Below are 19,539 nucleotides of genomic sequence, written 5' to 3' on the forward strand. Positions count from 1 at the left end.
TCCTTTTGTTTGTTACTTGGGATAAGACACCCACCTCCACCTTTCTACAATACCTTTTCAAACAGTTGTTGAGAGTGAGAAAGTCTCCCCCTAAGCTCCTTTTCTCCAGGCTAAACAACCTCAGTTCCCTCACCTGCTCCTCATAAGACTTGTGCTCTAGACCCTTTACCAGCTTCATTATCCTTCTTTGGACACACTCCAGCACCTCAATGTTGAAAAAGAAAGAAAGAAAAAGGAACTAAAGAAAAAGGGGCTAGAGAGCAGTATGAGACTTCACATGCGCAGCCTTCACAGGAGAGGTTGAGGGAAGGAAGAGAAGAGGGTGAGAAAGAAAATCTGTTTTCCCTTCTCTGCAATCACAGGTACTGATCAGATAATGCACAGGTCTGTGCCCAGCTGCAGTTCACTATAGGCATGCCTGTTGCAAGGCCCTTTGCACTGGTGCAAAGCCACTGTTTCCTTTAGCCACTGTTTCCTTTAACTCTTACCCATTATTAAATTTGAGGCTCAGAATTCCCTGTAGCCATTTGCTTTTATTAACAGTGAGCGTGTGTGCACCACCAGGAAATCCATGGCCTGGGAGAGATGGACTGCAGAATGCTACAGCTTTAGATGCGTGGTATGCTGGATGATTTACATGGGAATTGTCATAAAGGCTTAGTGGAGCTTAAAAAAACAGGTTTTGTGATTGTTTCTGACCTTGCTTGCGTTGATGTCATGCCAGTGTCACTGCTGATTTCAGTTTAGCTACTGCTGAATATGAATGAAAAAAGTTTAGGTACATTTTCCTGAAGTGCCCTGATTATTCTGCTTTTTTAAATGGTAAAGCACCTAGCTCCAGGTCCATAAAGGTCTCTGTACTTAGACTGAGATGTGAGAACTCTATCCAGATCATTTAAGGAGGGGGAACAAAGGAGGGTTAACACACAGAGAAAATATATCCTACACAAATGTTATGGGCACAATCTTGACCATAAGCATCCTTCACTACAATTACACACACCCAAAAGAGGCATCACAAAAAGCAGCAGGTACTCACTTGACAGGATAATCAAATGATGACATTTAGGCTACCTGACAAGTCAGCAGGCACCCTCAGGACTGATAATGAGCTCTTCAGGGACTATGTACATGCTTGTGGTGAAGGCACATTATGCCCCGATACTGAATCTTGTCCCAGCATGTGGGCAAGTTCCCCCTCCTCCTGGAGGAAGACAAAAGCCAAGGCATTAGCCAGGCTTGCACGCACCCAGCGCATGCAGCGCTTGTGCTGACACCAAGTATGGGCATAATTCTAGCTTCACGCTTTCTATAGGCTGAAGCCAGTTGCTTATGAGAATGCCCATTGGTCAAGCCCAGCCTCGAGGAATCTATAAGTATCACCCCAGCTGGTGAACACGTTGCCCCCTCATTTACTTTGTCTCTGTGCTTGCTCGAGAGAGTAACTCTCGAGCTGCAGCCTTTGCCATTGAGCTTATTGTTGTTAGCTTCTGTTATACATGCACGCATACTGGAAGCCTCTGCATTGTTGAAGAAGCCCAGAGGGAGGACCTTCGCTGAGCCTGAGGAGCTCAGCATTGCTACAACCAGTCGTGCCGATCGGAAGAGCCCATCGTGCCACCGGAGGACTGGACCAACCCCCGCGGGTAAGATCTGCCCAGTTGCCGGGGAGAAGGGACTTGATCAATACCGAGTGTCGCTCTCTCAGAGCCGCCGAGTGCCGCTCTGAGCCCTGTGAATTCCAGGGAAAACCAGAGCATTGTTCGTGCTTGTATTGCACCGGACCCGGGACCACTACGAGAGTCCTGTTGCTCCTTTAACCTCATTAAAGAGAATCCGCCGCCTAACGCAGCCGCATTCTCCCCCTGAGGCTGTTTGCATCAGCCCCGAGAACCGCCGTAGCTGGGCCGACCCCCGTAGCTTCGCCTGCTTCCGTCGTTCGAGCCCACCTACCGGCCACCGTCGTCCCGCCCTGCCGTGCGAGCCGACTTTAGAGGGCCGACCCCACGGACCGACCCTGTCCAGGACCGATCCCTGTTGTCTGAAGGGAATTTAATATCGTCCACGTGCTTTCCACCCACTAGCACTCAGTTCAAAGTATCCGCGTCTAGCAGAGTAAGCGCTGACGCATAGAAAGATTGTAATACTGCTGTGTACAGCCAGAAGCCGCCTGCGGCCCACCGAGTCTCCATCTAGTGGCCAAGCGGCGGAACTGCACCCTTCGTTATATAAATATAGAAAGGGTTTATAGATAGTTCAATTACGTTATAATCATAACACTAAGCCAGTTGTGGAATGTATTTCACGAACGTGCACTAGAACATGTATATAAGTTGGTGATTGATCGGTTATTAATAGTTTGATAATTAATAAAATAATATTTTTCATAATTCATATTTCATATTCATAAATTTAATAACCTCTTCACCACAATATGGCGCAGCGAGCAGGGTGCACAGCTGTGAAATATTTTCATAACTTGGGATACAAAATTACAGCCCCAGACTTGGAATGGGCAAAATTAAATTGTAAAAATATAGATGGCATTTTCGCAAAGCTAAGCGAACCCAGCAGCGAACACGCTGTCCTGATGGCATCTTGTATTATACAGATGCAGGAGGAAATTAAATTCTTTGACCAAAAAGTTTCCCAATTGGAAAGGGAACTGGCAAAGTCAGAGGCACAAAGCCAGAGACTTCATGATTTATTTGAGCTGCACATAAAAGAGACCATGTCTGTTTTCAAGTCTCAATGGCAATCACATGCTACCTATGAAGTAGCCAGGGCACATGACACACGAGAGCCAGGCTCTCCTATTCTGTCTGTTCCAGCTGACAGGCAGAAGCTAGCTGATTTTGATTCAGCAGCTGCTCAGCATCAGCACATGAGCAATGTTAGCTCACCCACACCAGACAGGTCAGCAGCTACAGCACCGGTGCAGCAAGCCAAGCTAGGCTCCACATCACCGGATGATAACAATGAAGCCACCAGCTTCAACCAGCAACGAATCCCCAAGAAGAAGGTGAGATTCAACTTAGCATCACGAGATGACTCCAAAACCAGCAGCGGACCAAGTTTCCCACAGCATGGCAGACCAAGGGATAACCAGGGAAACAGAAGCTCCTGCAATAAGGCAGCCAAGCTGAGTCGACAACAGCTTGCACAGCATCCCAGCAAGAGAGCTTACTACGATCCCAGAGACACACTGAGCACCACATCAGACTCAGATTCTGGATGTGAGTCTAGCCCACAGCATCACCGCAAACTGCGGAAGAGCCAAGTTGCTATAGAAGCCAATAAGGCTGAACCCCGCAGCATCCTGAAAGCTAAGCTCCAGGAAAAGACCTCCGAAAGGGAGAGTTCCAGAAGGGACCACAGACCCAGCAAGGAGGGACACCGGCAAAAGGTATATACTGCCAGCCATAAAGCGATACCGCACGGCCAGAGAAGGGAAGAACAACGCTCTCAAGCATCCTCTTCTACCAACCCAGGCAGACATGAATACTGCACTGGAAAACGACACTCACGAGGTTCCTGCAACCCCAGTAGAGGGAATGAAAATATGCAGAGTGACAGGGAATGCTCTAATTCACGAGATTCACCTGACTCACTAGATCCATGGTGTTGGGTACTCCTCAAAATGGAATGTCCCGAGGAAGTTGTATTTGGCTTGGAACCAAGGATGAGAAAGAAAGTAGCAAAAACGGTACTCACTAAATTGATAAAAGAAGCAGTGGAAAGAGATTATTCCTCATTTCAATACTGAGGAAGTCCTGTCATAGTGACAGAGCCCATCCTATCAAGGGGGTGGGAAATTGACAAACTCCATAGACACTTTGATAGCTCCAGTGTCATATGGGAATCAAACCCCATCACTCAGTCAAGGGGGTGGTGGGAGATAATTGAGAGTACCAATGTTGGTTTCGGAACAAACATTTGTTCCACACTGCTAAGGCAGCACGCTCTGTTAAGAGTACAGTTTAAAGTTTGTATACTGTTTATATAGTGCTAAGGTATTGTAAGTCACTATGTTTGAAAATGTATTCTACCAAACAGGTATGATATAGCTTGACCTATATGGGATAAACCTTGTTAAGGGTAATCTATACTCGAGGCTTATACATGCCCATGGGCAAGGGGGTGGTAATGTGGTGAAGGCACATTATGCCCCGATACTGAATCTTGTCCCAGCATGTGGGCAAGTTCCCCCTCCTCCTGGAGGAAGACAAAAGCCAAGGCATTAGCCAGGCTTGCACGCACCCAGCGCATGCAGCGCTTGTGCTGACACCAAGTATGGGCATAATTCTAGCTTCACGCTTTCTATAGGCTGAAGCCAGTTGCTTATGAGAATGCCCATTGGTCAAGCCCAGCCTCGAGGAATCTATAAGTATCACCCCAGCTGGTGAACACGTTGCCCCCTCATTTACTTTGTCTCTGTGCTTGCTCGAGAGAGTAACTCTCGAGCTGCAGCCTTTGCCATTGAGCTTATTGTTGTTAGCTTCTGTTATACATGCACGCATACTGGAAGCCTCTGCATTGTTGAAGAAGCCCAGAGGGAGGACCTTCGCTGAGCCTGAGGAGCTCTGCATTGCTACAACCAGTCGTGCCGATCGGAAGAGCCCATCGTGCCACCGGAGGACTGGACCAACCCCCGCGGGTAAGATCTGCCCAGTTGCCGGGGAGAAGGGACTTGATCAATACCGAGTGTCGCTCTCTCAGAGCCGCCGAGTGCCGCTCTGAGCCCTGTGAATTCCAGGGAAAACCAGAGCATTGTTCGTGCTTGTATTGCACCGGACCCGGGACCACTACGAGAGTCCTGTTGCTCCTTTAACCTCATTAAAGAGAATCCGCCGCCTAACGCAGCCGCATTCTCCCCCTGAGGCTGTTTGCATCAGCCCCGAGAACCGCCGTAGCTGGGCCGACCCCCGTAGCTTCGCCTGCTTCCGTCGTTCGAGCCCACCTACCGGCCACCGTCGTCCCGCCCTGCCGTGCGAGCCGACTTTAGAGGGCCGACCCCACGGACCGACCCTGTCCAGGACCGATCCCTGTTGTCTGAAGGGAATTTAATATCGTCCACGTGCTTTCCACCCACTAGCACTCAGTTCAAAGTATCCGCGTCTAGCAGAGTAAGCGCTGACGCATAGAAAGATTATAATACTGCTGTGTACAGCCAGAAGCCGCCTGCGGCCCACCGAGTCTCCATCTAGTGGCCAAGCGGCGGAACTGCACCCTTCGTTATATAAATATAGAAAGGGTTTATAGATAGTTCAATTACGTTATAATCATAACACTAAGCCAGTTGTGGAATGTATTTCACGAACGTGCACTAGAACATGTATATAAGTTGGTGATTGATCGGTTATTAATAGTTTGATAATTAATAAAATAATATTTTTCATAATTCATATTTCATATTCATAAATTTAATAACCTCTTCACCACAATGCTTTACCCTATGACTTTTCAGTGCACATTGCATACATGATGACATGAGCAGGAGTCTTCCATTCCAGTGCACAAACCAGATGCAGAGCCTTTTTCCCCTCTTGTTCCCCTGAGCTCATAAATTTTGCATTTCTCCCTGCAGAACAGCTTATGCCTGGTGGTAGGAATGAAGGATAAGTCCCTATTTCCTTCATTTTCCTCCTTTGCACAAAATTTCAGACTATAGAATAGAACTTTATGTGGAAGATGCCTTCTGGGCAGGGGAATCAATGTCTTCTTCAGGGCCATGATGTTTTAGATGAACTCACTCTGGCAGAGTTAGTCTGTGCCAGTCTGACTTTCAGGGATCTGACATTGTGAATCAGGCACAGAGACAGCTGGAATCTCTGGATATCATTTAGAGGTAAATGGAAGGTGGACAATGGGTAGCAGTAGGAGCTATGTAAACTTGGCTACAGCTTTGAGTGAACAGCATTTTTAGGGTTAAGGGTGGGATAAAATAACCTGTATTTGACCTCTCAACCCAAGCTTCTGAGATATTAAATTATAATTAAATGTGTCAGCTGGCACTCTCTATGTACTTCACTGACAGTGTTGACTACTTACCAGAGTAGGACATTTAATACTTGGAAAGCCCATAGGCACCCACATGTGAAAACATTTAAGGGCCCTAACCTCTAACCAAATCCCACCTCTCCTCACCTCTGAATGATACTTTATGTATCTACATGCTTGGTTTCTTCTTACACTGTTTTTTAGGCAGTGCTTAAATATAAGCACATGATTTAGGTGTTATCCAGGTGATGGCAATGTGGCCTCATGCCCCATAAACTTGGCTAATGGTGGCAGAGAAAGGACAGATGAAGGACAGATGGTGGAGAACACTGGCAATAAAATTAATGCTTAAAGACTGGAGGTGTACAGAAGCTTGAGTACCTCAAAGCCTTTGGCTTTCCAATGTTTAGATTAGCAATCTAACCTAACGCATCTCAAACACTAAAGCAATTTATTTGGATTGGAGATTTTAACCTGGAAGCACAGGAAGAGTGAATTCACCTCACCTAACTTTAGCCATCAGAAAGTTAGACATCTGTCTACACTATTTAATCACTTCCTCTTACAGTAAGTGAAGAAAGATGCAAACCTCTAGATATGGCCTAAACCATCCCAGTATAAGTGAGATGAAGTGCTCTTTGGAGTATCCTGTCTGCTTCCATTGACTATTGAGAGATAATCAACAGCTTAGACAACCAGCTTAGATCAAGTACCTACCATCTAGACATTTAACATTATATGAGACTAATCTACCCCCCAGATATTCAGTTTCTCTTTAGAAATCTCATGAGTGTTGTTGCAGTAACAAATACTGCTTTTTCATATTTATGCTTCCCAGAAGCAAGTTTTGATTAGCTAGTGAATCTTTTTCTTCAACAACAACTCATTGTCATACTCCTTTGCCCCTGTTTAAACACACACACATATACCTACAGAATACAGAATTAACCAGGTTGGAAAAGACCTCAGAGATCATCAAGTCCAACCTATCACCCAACACCATCCAATCAACTAAACCATGGCACCAAGTGCCTCATCCAGTCTCTTTGTAAACACTTCCAGTGATGGTGACTCCACCACTCCCCTGGGCAGAACATTCCAATGGCAAATCACTCTTTCTGGGAAGAATTTCTTCCTAACATCCAGCCTAAACCTCCCCTGGCACAGCTTGAGACTGTGTCCTCTTGTTCTGGTTGCCTGGGTGTGGTGAAGAGGTTATTAAATTTATTAATATGAAATATTAATTATGAAAATATTATTTTTATTAATTATCAAACTATTAATAACCGATGAATCACCAACTTATATACACGTTCTAGTGCACGTTCGTGAAATACATTCCACAAGTGGCTTAGTGTTATGATTAGAACTTAATTGAACTATTGAACTAATTGAACTACTACTACAGACTATTTCTATATTTATATAACAAAGGGTGCAGTTCCGCCGCTTGGCCAATAGATGGCGACTCGGCGGGATGCGGGCGGCTTCTGGCTATGCACAGCAATATTATAATCTTTCTATGTGTCAGCGCTTACTCCGCTAGACGCGGATACTTTGAACTGAGTGCTAATGGATGGAAAGCACGCGGACGATATTCTGTAGCTGTTGTTTGTAGCAAGGTGGGGGTCTTGTAGATGGTTGCCGCTGGACTGGTTCCTAGTCGAGCTGGACGGCGGCGTTGTGTTACTGTCTCCTCTCTTCACAACAGTGGAGAGGGAATAATGGAACCTGGGCTTAGCATGGAAGCAGGTTCCCTTCAGGACTCGGTCGATTCCCTTCAGACAACAGGGATCGATCCTGGTCAGGGTCGGCCCGTGGGATCGCCCCTCAAAGTCGGCTTGCACGATGGGCGGGGCGACGGTTGCCTGTAGGCGGGCTCGGACGACACGGCAGCAGGCAAAGCTACAGGGTCGGCCCAAACACGGCGATTCTCGGGGCTGATGCAAACAGCCTTGGGGAGAGAATGCGGCTGCGTTATGCGGCGGATTCTCGTTTACTGAGCTTAAAGGAACAGTGGGACTCTCGGAGTGGTCCCGGGTTCAGTGCAGTATAGGCACGAACAATGCCTTAGTCTTCCTTGAGGTTCACAGGGCTCAGAGCGGCACACGTGGCGGCTCCTCTCCCGCTATGGCAGGGCTAGGTATATGTGCACTCAGTATCAATCAAGTCCCTTCTCCCCGGCAACTGGGCAGATCTTACCCTTGAGGGTCGGTCCAGTCCTCCAGTGGCACGGTGGGCTCTCCCGGTTGGTACGACTGGCTGTGGCGACGCTGGGCTCCTCAGCGTCGCTAAGGTCCTCCCTCTGTGCTTCTCACGATGCAGAGGCTTTCAGTATGCGTGCATGTATAACAGAAGCGAACAACAATAAGCTCAATGACAGAGGCTGCAGCTCGAGAGTTGTTCTCTCGAGCAAGCACAGAGACAAAGTGAATGAGGGGGCAACTTGTTTACCAGTTGGGGTGATACTTATAGATTCCTCAAGGCTGGGCTTGACCAATGGGCACTCTCATAAACAACTGGCTTCAGCCTATAGAAAGCGTGAAGCTAGAATTATGTCCATACTTGGTGTCAGCATGAGCACTGCATGCCCTGGGTGCGTGCTGGCCTGGCTAATGCCTTGGCTTTTGTGTTCCTTCTGGAGAGGGGGGAACTTGTCCACATGCTGGGACAAGATTCAGTATCTGGGCATAATGTGCCTTCACCACACTGGGAAAAGAGACCAACCCCCACTGATTACAACCTCCCTTCAGGTAGTTGTAGACAGCAAGAAGGTCTCCCTTGAACTTCCTCTTCTCCCTGCTAAGCAACCCCAGCTCCCTCAGCCTCTCTTCATAGGGCTTGTGCTCCAAACCCCTCCCCAGCTTTGCTGCCCTTCTAGTATGTGTATATATATACATATATATATATATATATAGTGTGTGTATACATAGTATACATATGAACTAATAGTATCTGCATAAGGAAAGCAGCATACACACATCTTATGACATTTGGGGTCATTTGGTTTCTTATGAACAGAAAACTAGGACATTCAACCAAGTATCCAAGTTTCTACATCTGAATTCTAGACATGATACTAACTATTTGTGACCGTTTGAGGCTGTACCTTTAAGGAAGGTGACATTGTGGCTGAATGTTTATAAACGAAAGACAGATCTAAACTAATTTCATTGGTAGATTGGTAGAAAGCACCTTTGAACTTGGAGTACAGCAGAGTATTCTGGGCAGTCCTGCACTTCTTTTCTTCCTTGCTGCAGCTCGCAGCTTTCTGGGCTTTCGGCCAGACTGACCTTGGAAAAAAGAGATAAGGCCTTTTTCTAACACATAACTGCCTAACTGCTTTTAATTAACAATTATCCCTTTTTCTCTCTTTCTAACCCTCCCTGGGGAAAAGGGGGAGAGAAGGGGGTACAGGGGTAGGGAATCCTCCTCAGCAGAGGAGGGAAATCTCATTTCTGTGTCACTTTGTTGAATATTTCTGTATATATTGTAAATACTGTAAATTCTATATATATATATTTCCCTGCGTTCCCTAAACTGCTTTGTAAATACAGCACACAATCCCTTTGCTAATCCGGCTGTGTGGGTTTTTTTTCCTTTCAGTTTTCTTCCCTTTACTTACGGGGGGGGGGAAGAAGGCTTTTGTGGCCTTCCCCTTCAACCCTCGACACTACTGACTATGGGAAACTTCTGGAACATAAAAACCTTACTAAATAGTCATTTTTTTTAAATACTCAAGTGTTATTTTAAAACCACAGCCTCCCAGGTGTTGGCGACGGAGATTGGAAACAGTACGGCTGACCAATATGATCGAGTATTGTTCCTTTATTGTTCCAGTGTTGCAGGCCGATGGTGCAGGCCTGAGGTGCAGGCCTATGGAACAGGCCTGTAGTGCAAGTATAGCACTGTAAAGTGTAGAAGAAACAGGAGACAGGAAAGGCAGAAGTGCGTAGCAAGGCAACTGCTACAACTTATATAAACTCGGAGTGCCTTGTTGGCATAGCTCCATTAGTTCCCTCTGAGTGACTACACATAGCACTATTACAGATTATTGGTCCAACTTCTAATGACACGCAAGGTTTGTTGATGCAGGTGCATGTCCTGTTGTCCTGTTGCACAGCACTGTTTTGCTACACTGCTAGCTGGCTCTGCATTTATGCTGAGCATGGCCTACCACCATGTAAGGCTCTAGGCCTGCACTGCCAGATTGCTCACACTGCTCGTCACTGGCATTGCCACAAATCCCCCTTTTTGTTTTTGTGAGCAATCTGTTCATGGGAGTTGTTCTCATCCCATACAAGATGCTACTGCAAACACAGAAGCAAGCAAGGTAAAGCTAAGCTGTATAGCAAAAGCAAGAGTTCTGTAGCACAGCATGTCTAACAGACTGGTGTAACCCATACAAGGCACAAAGCTTAAGTTGAACTAGTTACAATGCTCTACAGAGCTGGCATAATACATGGTCAAGGATAACAAACATTGTAAAGAAGAACTTAGATCTTAATAGTTCCGATCTTTACATTTCACTCCTCTTATTGACAGAGAAGACTTGATTATGCCTGAACGCATTGCACACAGAGATTGAGGCACAAATGCAATCCTTAGCACTGTCTCTTGCAATCTGCTTTAGGATTATGTTGCATCTCTATTTTCTCTAGGATGGTCAAAAATCATGAATTGTTTAATGGTAGCAAGATTTCTTTAATCTGTAAAGGTAGATCTGGCCAAGCTCTAGCTTCACAGACAGAAAACTTGCAGGCAAACAACAAGAGCAAAAAGAGCTTCATTGCATTGCCCAATATAAAATTACACATGATAATGTGTTTTTGCTCATCCTAGTAATTCTGATCTGTGGCCGGTTGACGCTGTCCCCTTAAGAAAGGGAATATGGTGGACAGAAGTTGGTAAACGGAAAAGAATAATCTAAACTATTTCATTGGTAAAGTGGGAGGAAGCACCTTCTGAACTGGGAGTGAGCTGGGACTATCCTGGGCACTCCGGCACCCTATCTTCAGTCTTGCTTCCGCCTCTTCTTCGTGCAGCAGCTCTGTCTTGTGCTGGGCTTTCTGCCAAGGCCTCGGCCTTGAAGTCCAGATACAGGCCGGTATTAACTCCCTTCCAATTAACACGAACTGCTTCTAACATTTTTTTTCCTCTCTTTTCTTTCTCTTTCTATCCCATTCTGGGGAAAGGGGGGGAGAGAGGGGAGAGCGGAGGTGGGGAACCCCTTCTATGCCGAGGGGGGTTACTCTCATTTCTGTGTTACTCTGTTGTATATCTTTGTATATATTGTAGATATTGTAAATTTGTAAATATTCCCCTGCATACCCTACATTGCTTTGTAAATATAGCTCCACTGCCTTGCTAATTCAGCTTGTGAGGTATTTTTTTCCTTTCCCTTCAATTTTCTTTCCCTTCACCTTACAAGGGGGAAGGGAGGAGGCTTCTTGGCCTTACCCTTCCACCCACCACATGATCTCTTAATGTTCACATAACAATTAAGCAGTCACGACACTCAGTTATAAGTTAGATGATTTCTGTTAGCATCTTCGTTTATCGTGACCGTCATTGTTGTCAGTGCTAAGCAGGTTTGCTGATTGTCATTTTCATGACAGTTGTGCCGTGTTCGTGCTGTCTTGTGGTGAGAGGGTTACAGCACATTGCAAAGTTGATGTTTCTAGGGTTACAACACTTTCTAGGGTTGATGTTTCTAGGGTTACAGCATTTCCAGGGTTGCCATGAGCTAATTTTTTGCTATGGGGTATTCTCTCTTTTCCCCCCCTTTTTTTTTTTTTGTTGTTAATAATCTCTACTAAGCAAAATGTAAAGATGAAACTGTATCCTCTAGGATGTCTACATTCAGAGGCACACTTAGTTAACAAGAGAGAATACAAAGTTATCAAGCAACCACAATATTCAGTCCTAATTCGCATGATGCTGTGGTACATTCTTCTGATTGATGCTGTTTGATCCCAGATTATCATAACAGTTATTGTGATTGATGTTCGACTGCATGGGAAATGCTGTCCCCTCATGGTCTTGATTCTTCTGCTGTCGTTTATTGTGATGATTGCAGTTAGCAGAAAAGAAGGCTCGAGGTGACCTGATCGTGGCCATCCAGTATCTGAAGAGAGCCTACAAGAATGCTGGGGAGGGACATCCTAGCATGTCAGGAAATTACAGGACTAGGGAGAATGGAACAAGGCTGGGGATGGGAAGATTCAGGCTGGATGTGAGGAAGAAATTCTTCACCGTGAAAGTGGTGAAGCCCTGGAATGGGTTGCCCAGGGAGGTGGCCGAGGCCCCATGCTTGAAAGTGTTTAAGACCAGGCTGGACGAGGCTCTAGCCTGCCTGATCCAGTGTGAGGTGTCCCTGCCCATGGCAGTGGTTGGAACTAAATGATCCTTGTGGTCCTTTCCAACCCTGACTCATTCCATGAGTCTATGATTCCACATATTTTGTGACTAATTTTGACTGGGTTTTGTTTGTTTCTAATGTGAGCTATTTTTATATTTGTAATTAATTTTTTGCATCATTTCTTTAATATTTTGAAGTCTACTTTTAATAAATCTGTTTAATTTTTGTTTGATTTCATTATATGTATATATTTTTTTCTAATTTTTTTTCATTATTTTTTACATGTTTGCAATTGGTTTTATTTAATTCTGTAATTTCTTCTCATTTAAATTTTTTTTTTTTGTAAATTATTTTTATATTTTTTCTTTTTAATTCTAATTTGAGTTGTTTCACATTTTATGTTGAATTTTTTTTTATTTATTTTTGTTTCTTTTTGTTATTTAATTTCATTTTTAGTTATTATTTTATATTCTGAATTTATTATTTTGGTATGTTTAATATTTTGACTTTTAATCTAGTTCTTCTGTTTAATCTTTAATTCATTTTCATTTTTATTTTTAAATTATTTTTATACTGTTTTAATGTTGGGTTTTTTTGTCATTGCATTTTATTATTTTTTATCTGCACTTTTTAATTATTTTTGTTAACTTTTTTGTTTTGTTGATTTTAATCTAATTTTTTTTTCAATTAATTTTTGTTATTTTTTATTTTAATTTTCTTTGTTCTTTAAACTTTTATTATTATTATTTTCAACTTACTTTTTGTCATTTCTTAAATCCATTTCTTTTTTACCTTTATTAACATTTTTATTTTCTTATTGTAATTTTTTAATCTGTATTTTAATTTGTTATTCTAATGAATTTTTTCTTTTCAATTTCTTTTATTTTTTTGTAATTTCTATTTTTTCTTTTTATCTAGTGTTTAATCTTTTATTTTTTGATCTTATCTTCTTTATTGTAATTATTTTTTGCATGTTTGTTTCATTTAATCTATTTTCCATTTTAATTTTAATTTTTTTATTATATTTTTAAACCTTCTTTCCTATTAATTCTTTTTTATTATCATTTTTCATTTTAATTTTCTTGATTTTTTCTTTCTTTGTATAATTTTTTGTTTGTTTTAATCTAGTAGTCTTGATAATCCTTATTTTCATTTTTTGCTAACAATTCTTATGTTTTTTTTGTCAATAGCTATTCTGTGTTAGTAATCCTTATGATTTTTCAGTGTGTCATATTTTGTTTTCAATATTTTGTTTTTATTGTTGCTCTTCTTTCTTATTATTATTCTGTTATTTAGTACTCTATGTTTTGTATCCAGAGTTTTTGTGCTTTTGTTATATATTTCCATGTTTACATTTTTTCTTTGCACAAGTTACCTTTTTGTTTACCATTTTTTTTGCATTTTTTGTGTTTTTTCTAGTCTATATCTAAGAAGGAAATATAAAGACATTACCTTAGCTAAGGAATACTTTTTAAAATTAATACCTATTTACTACAAATCTTAACTATATTACATGGAGCTCCTTTAAGATGCCTAGGCACATAACTAAGAAGGTTCGAACCAAAAGAAATCTTACAATGTGAACTCATTATTAAGTACTTACACCTTACTACAATTACTATGTACTAGGTATCTGTAAATACCAAATGCTTACCAGGAAAACTTAGCAAAACTCTAAATAACAAATCTCTTAAGGACATTGCAATCAGAAATGAAAAAAAATAGCACTGTAGCTTTAAATCAGAGCAGAGCTTTGGTTGGCAAGAGTAGTACTAGAAAATCCTCCCTTTTCTGGGGGTGGGGGTAGGGGTGGGTGGCTAGCAAGGTATGCTCTAGTTGCTATTGTTTCTGTATTAGGGTCTTAACGACTTGCAGCCTATCGTGTCTGAACGACCATTGTTCCACCCATACTGGATTATGTGTTTTCCATTTTAATTTGAGGGTTGGTTGCTGACTAGTAGCCACTACAAAGAAGGAATGGTAACAAGTTTTGCTCCTAGCTGACTTAAGGCATCTCAGCCCAATAGAGCAACTGGAAGGGTTAACATGTATGGTCTTACAGTGATTGATTTGCTGTAGTTAAAAGCTAATTGCACTGGCTCTTTGCTAACCCAGGTTGTTTGGATACCTTGTAAACCCATGACTTCAGTATTTGCCATGAGCAATGGCTAGTGACCATTCCATTTATGACTAGGTATAATGATGACATCGTCTCCAGTATCCATAATCACTGAAAATTGTATAATTTGTCCACAAGGGTGTCTGACAGATACAATCTGTTCCAGTTTTCCCTTTTGGATTTCTAGGGCTAATAAGATATTAGGCATATCGGTGGAACCCGAGCCTTCTTGCCCTCGGATACTGTTAGAAGTTTTAGGCACTCGGGACTCAGATGGTATTAGCTAAGCAATTTCTGTCCCAACAAGAGTGCTAACAGGAGGGGCAATGGTATAGAGCATAATTTTCATAGCCCAGTCATAATCAGATGCCCTGTCTAGAGGTAGACAATCTGCCAATTAACAGAGCACAGGGTCTGTGACCCAAAGGACCGTGCCAATTGGACTCGACAACGCTTTGTGGATTCAAAGGTGATATGCGGCTGTTGTCAGGTCCGCTATGCGCTGCCAGAGGGGGCTGCGGGGGGGATGGAGGTGGGGGGGGGGCGCGGTCCAAGCACCCTGGTTTGGTGTCATCGTGCGGGGTATATTCATGCTGCAGGAGCAGCTTCTGCGACGATCTCGAGTAAAATGATTAGATCTGTGTCACTTTGAAGTCTGTCCAACAGTCAGACACTTTGATTTAAGGTACCTAGGTTGCACAGAAGCACGATGATTTCCAGCCAGGTGGTGCGGTGGTCGTACTGGTGGTTTCAGGACTGCTTCTATGGCCGTGGCTAGATACATTGCTGCTTGTCGATTCATTGTTGCATCCTGCAGTCATGAGACGGTGGCACCTGTTGATAAAATGCTGAGAACCTGTTTAGTTTCTTCATTAGCATTGTCAAATGCCAAAATATCCAGCATTTCTACCTTCATATCATGGGTCAGGTCTGAATTAGTATTGAATGCCATATGTAAGGGATGGTATTGACAAAGGAACCAAGTGTCCCTGTTCGGGTGCCAGATGTCGGCGACGGAGATTGGAATCAATATGGCTGACCAACATGATCGAGTATTGTTCCTTTATTGTTCCAGTGTTGCAGGCCGATGGTGCAGGCCTGAGGTGCAGGCCTATGGAGCAGGCCTGTAGTGCAAGTATAGCACTGTAAAGTGTAGAAGAAACAGGAGACAGGAAAGGCAGAAGTGCATAGCAAGGAAACTGCTACAACTTATATAAACTTGGAGTGCCCTGTTGGCATAGCTCCATTAGTTCCCTCTGAGTGACCACACATAGCACTATTACAGATTATTGGTCCACCTACTAATGACACAACGAGGTTGTTGATGCAGGTGCATGTCCTGTTGTCCCAAGATAACTGTCCATGTTTATAGCTACCAGTGTCTTGTTTTAGTTACATGCTGCAGGCACAGCACTGTTTTGCTCCACTGCTAGCTGGCTCTGCATTTATGCTGAGCATGGCCTACCACCATGTCAGGCTCTAGGCCTGCACTGCCAGATTGTTCACACTACTCGTCACTGGCATTGCCACACCCAGGTGCCGTAGTCATCTTGTCCTGGGATACTTCAGTCACACTAACCTTTCAACCTGCCTTCCAGTAACTTAAGGGGGCCTACAAGAAAGCTGGGGAGGGACTTTTTAGGATGTTGGGTAGCAATAGTACTAGAGGGAATGGAGCAAAACTAGAAATGGGTAGATTCAGGTTGGATGTTAGGATGAAGTTCTTCCCCATGAGGGTGGTGGGACACTGGAACAGGTTGCCCAGGGAGGTGGTGGAAGACTCATCCCTGGAGGTTTTTAAGGCCAGGCTGGATGTGGCTCTGAGCAGCCCGCTGTAGTGTGAGGTGTCCCTGCCCATGACAGGGGGGTTGGACCTAGATTATCCTTGAGGTCCCTTCCAACTCTAATAATTCTATGATTCTATGATCTTTTCTTCCATATTAGTCAGTTGAGGTTTTTTCAAGTTTACACTTGTTTGTTGAGTCTTATAAATATCCTGATCTATAACTTGTGATTCTGACACATGGTCAGTGACTGTCAACTGCACAGCTGAAATAACCAGCTTTTTTCAGCACTTGAAAAAAGAATTTAAAAGAAAAAAAGGGGGAAAAAAGAGCAGACAAAACACATACAGCCTATTTGTATCCTAATAATATCAGATGGACTTTTTGGCAGGAAAATAAATTAACAGATAAATAGATTGCTGGGATACTAAACATATTAGCCCTTCATGTAATTTAAAAGAAGAAAACTACTTTGTAACAGGAAAATTATTTTTTTATCTCCTATCTCACCTGGTGCATTTCCGTTCCATTCTATTGGTAATTTCAACATATTTTTTTATGGAGAGCAGTTCAAGAACCCCATTATTATTCCCAGCTCTGACATTCACATAGGAAATTAAAAACTGCCCTAACCTTCCCTCCTGCTCATAAAGTCCTGGAAGAGGTGGATAAGACCACAGAATCTCTTGACTTAGGGTACAATTTTTTCTCCATTTGCATAAATCCCCCAGGCAGGCAGGAAGAGACAATATTTCAAACCCAATCCCAAATATTTCATTTGGAGTGGTTATCTCATAATTACAGAGCTGCTGCCAATTAGCAAAAAGAGAAACCTGTAGCATAATTTTCTGCTGTTAGACATGGAGGGAGGAATGGGGCTGATGGGTTTTAAAATGTATTGTATGTAGATATACAGTCCTGAACTGAAACAGGCAGTCCCACAGAGTGAGTGACCAGTGATTTCTTTGCCTGGAAGGTGCACATACCCTGTATGCATCATTTGAAACATCTTTTCCTTGTGAAGATGTTTGCTGTTGTGAGACAACCATTGCTGCCACAGTGATTTATTAGAACAATGCAATATTGTAGGCAATCTGAGGCAGAGATTCACCCACCGAAAATGAACAGAGAATTTAGAAGGAATATAATTGTCTTTGGCAGGGGATTAGTGCTCACATGCAGAGCTTTCCTGGAAGCCTGAAGATTGAGAGGAAAAACAGCTTTTCCTTTAATATCACCTGAAACAATGTCACATGGGTTCAGAATACAATTAGATGAATCACAGAATGTTAGGGGCTGGAAGGGACCTCAAAGGGTCATCTAGTCCAAAATCCCTGCCAGAGCAGGACAACCCAGAGCAGGTCACACAGGAATGCATCCAGGCAGGTTTTGAATGTCTCCAGTGAAGGAAACTCCACAACCCCTCTGGGCAGCCTGTTCCAGGGCTCTGTCACCCTCACAGTTTTTCCTTATGTTCACATGGAACCTCCTATGCTCCAGCTTGCACCTGTTGCCCTTTGTCCTGTCATTGGACATCACTGAGAAGAGCCTGGACTCTGTCAGGGCCATCTGCACCTCTCATGGAGAAACTTCCTCTTAAAACCCCTCAGACTCCCCATTTCCTCAGCAGCAGCCCAAATTTCATGATTTATCATCTCTGCTACCTCATGTTTTATTCTTAAAGGTTCCTAAAGCACAAGTTTGCTTGTCTGCACATATGCAAATTAGGTTTGTAGAAGTGATGCAAACACACGCTGCTCAAGTCTTTTACAGATGAATGTGGAATTAAGAAGAGGATGGGACAGAAGAACACTTCTGCCTTCATAATGTATTTGCCACTTATGAACCAGACAGTCTCAGAATCATAGAGTTGTTAGGGTTGGAAGAGACCTTAAGGATCATGTAGCTCCAACCCCCAGCCATGGGCAGGGACACCTCACACTACATTAGGATGCTCACAGCCACATCCAGCCTTGCCTTTAAAACCTCCAGGCATGGGGCTTCTACCACCTCCCTGGGCAACCTGTCCCAGTATCTTACCACCCTCATGGTGAATTATTTCTTCCTAACATTCAATCTGAATCTACCCATTTCTAGTTTTGTTCCATTCCCCCTAGTCCTATCACTACCTGACACCCTAAAAAGTCCTTTCCCAGCTTTCTTGTAGGCTCCTTTCAGACACTGGAAGGTGTCGTAGAGTTGGGGGAAAGGCCAGGCCCCTCCCCCCCCACTGTGAGTAGAGGGGAAGAAAATTGAAGGCAAAGGAAAAAAAAACTCACAGCTGAATTAGCAAAGCAGTGGATGCTGTATATTTACAAAGCAATATAGGATATTGTAATGGGTTGGGGCAGACCCCCTCCCCACCACGCGCAGAAATAACGACTCAGACAAACAGATTGCAAAGGTGATGGAAAGTTTAAATAGAACAGTGAGTGCGTGCAGAAAAAACTAGAAACACAGTGACAAGAGAGAGACCCCAAAACAGACCCAGAGAGATCCCATCCCCACCTGGGGGTGCACCCAAAGCCCCAGGGCTCCTCCTTCCCCCCCCCACTGCTAGGCTAGTCTCAGCTGGCCAGATCTGAGACTGCCCATCCCCCCGTGGCCTTGGGCCTAGCCAGGCCCATGGCCGGGAGATCTCTCCCCCAGTTACCAGGCGGCGAGGAGGAAGGAAAGAGGAAGTGCCAGACCCCGCCGTGAGACTTATAGTGGTGCAAAGGATCATGGTAGGAAATAACCTAATTTCCTGTGTCCACCCACTGGGCTGGACTTCTGGACACAGGAAACACCCCTGTAGCAGAGGGCACCCAGCCCAAACTACGACAGATATGCAGGGGAATATACAGAATTTACAATATTTACAATATATACAAAAATATACAATAAAGTAGCACAGAAATCAGAGAGTTCCCCCCTCTGCTGAGGGGGTTCCCCACCACTGCTCCCCCTTCTCTCCCCCTTTCCCCAGAGAGGGTTAGAAAGAGAGAAAAAAGAAAAAAAGAGCAGTGATTAATGAGAAGCAGTTAGGCCGTTACGTGTTGGAAAGTTCTTATCTCTTCCCAAGGCCGAGTCTGGCCGAAAGCCCAGAAGCAGCGAGCTGCAAGCCACTGGAGGAGGGGAAGACACACTGACCAGAAAAGTGCAGGAATGCCCAGGATACTCTGCTGCACTCCCAGTTCAGAAGGTGCTTCCTCCCAATCTACGAATGAAATTAGTTTAGATCCATCTTTTCGTTTACAAACATCCGACCACCATATTCCCTTTCTTAAGGGGAC

Source organism: Melanerpes formicivorus, unplaced genomic scaffold, assembly GCF_026170545.1.
Source record: "Melanerpes formicivorus ecotype bairdi unplaced genomic scaffold, bMelFor1.0.p_v2 SCAF_9, whole genome shotgun sequence".
NCBI lineage: Eukaryota > Metazoa > Chordata > Aves > Piciformes > Picidae > Melanerpes > Melanerpes formicivorus.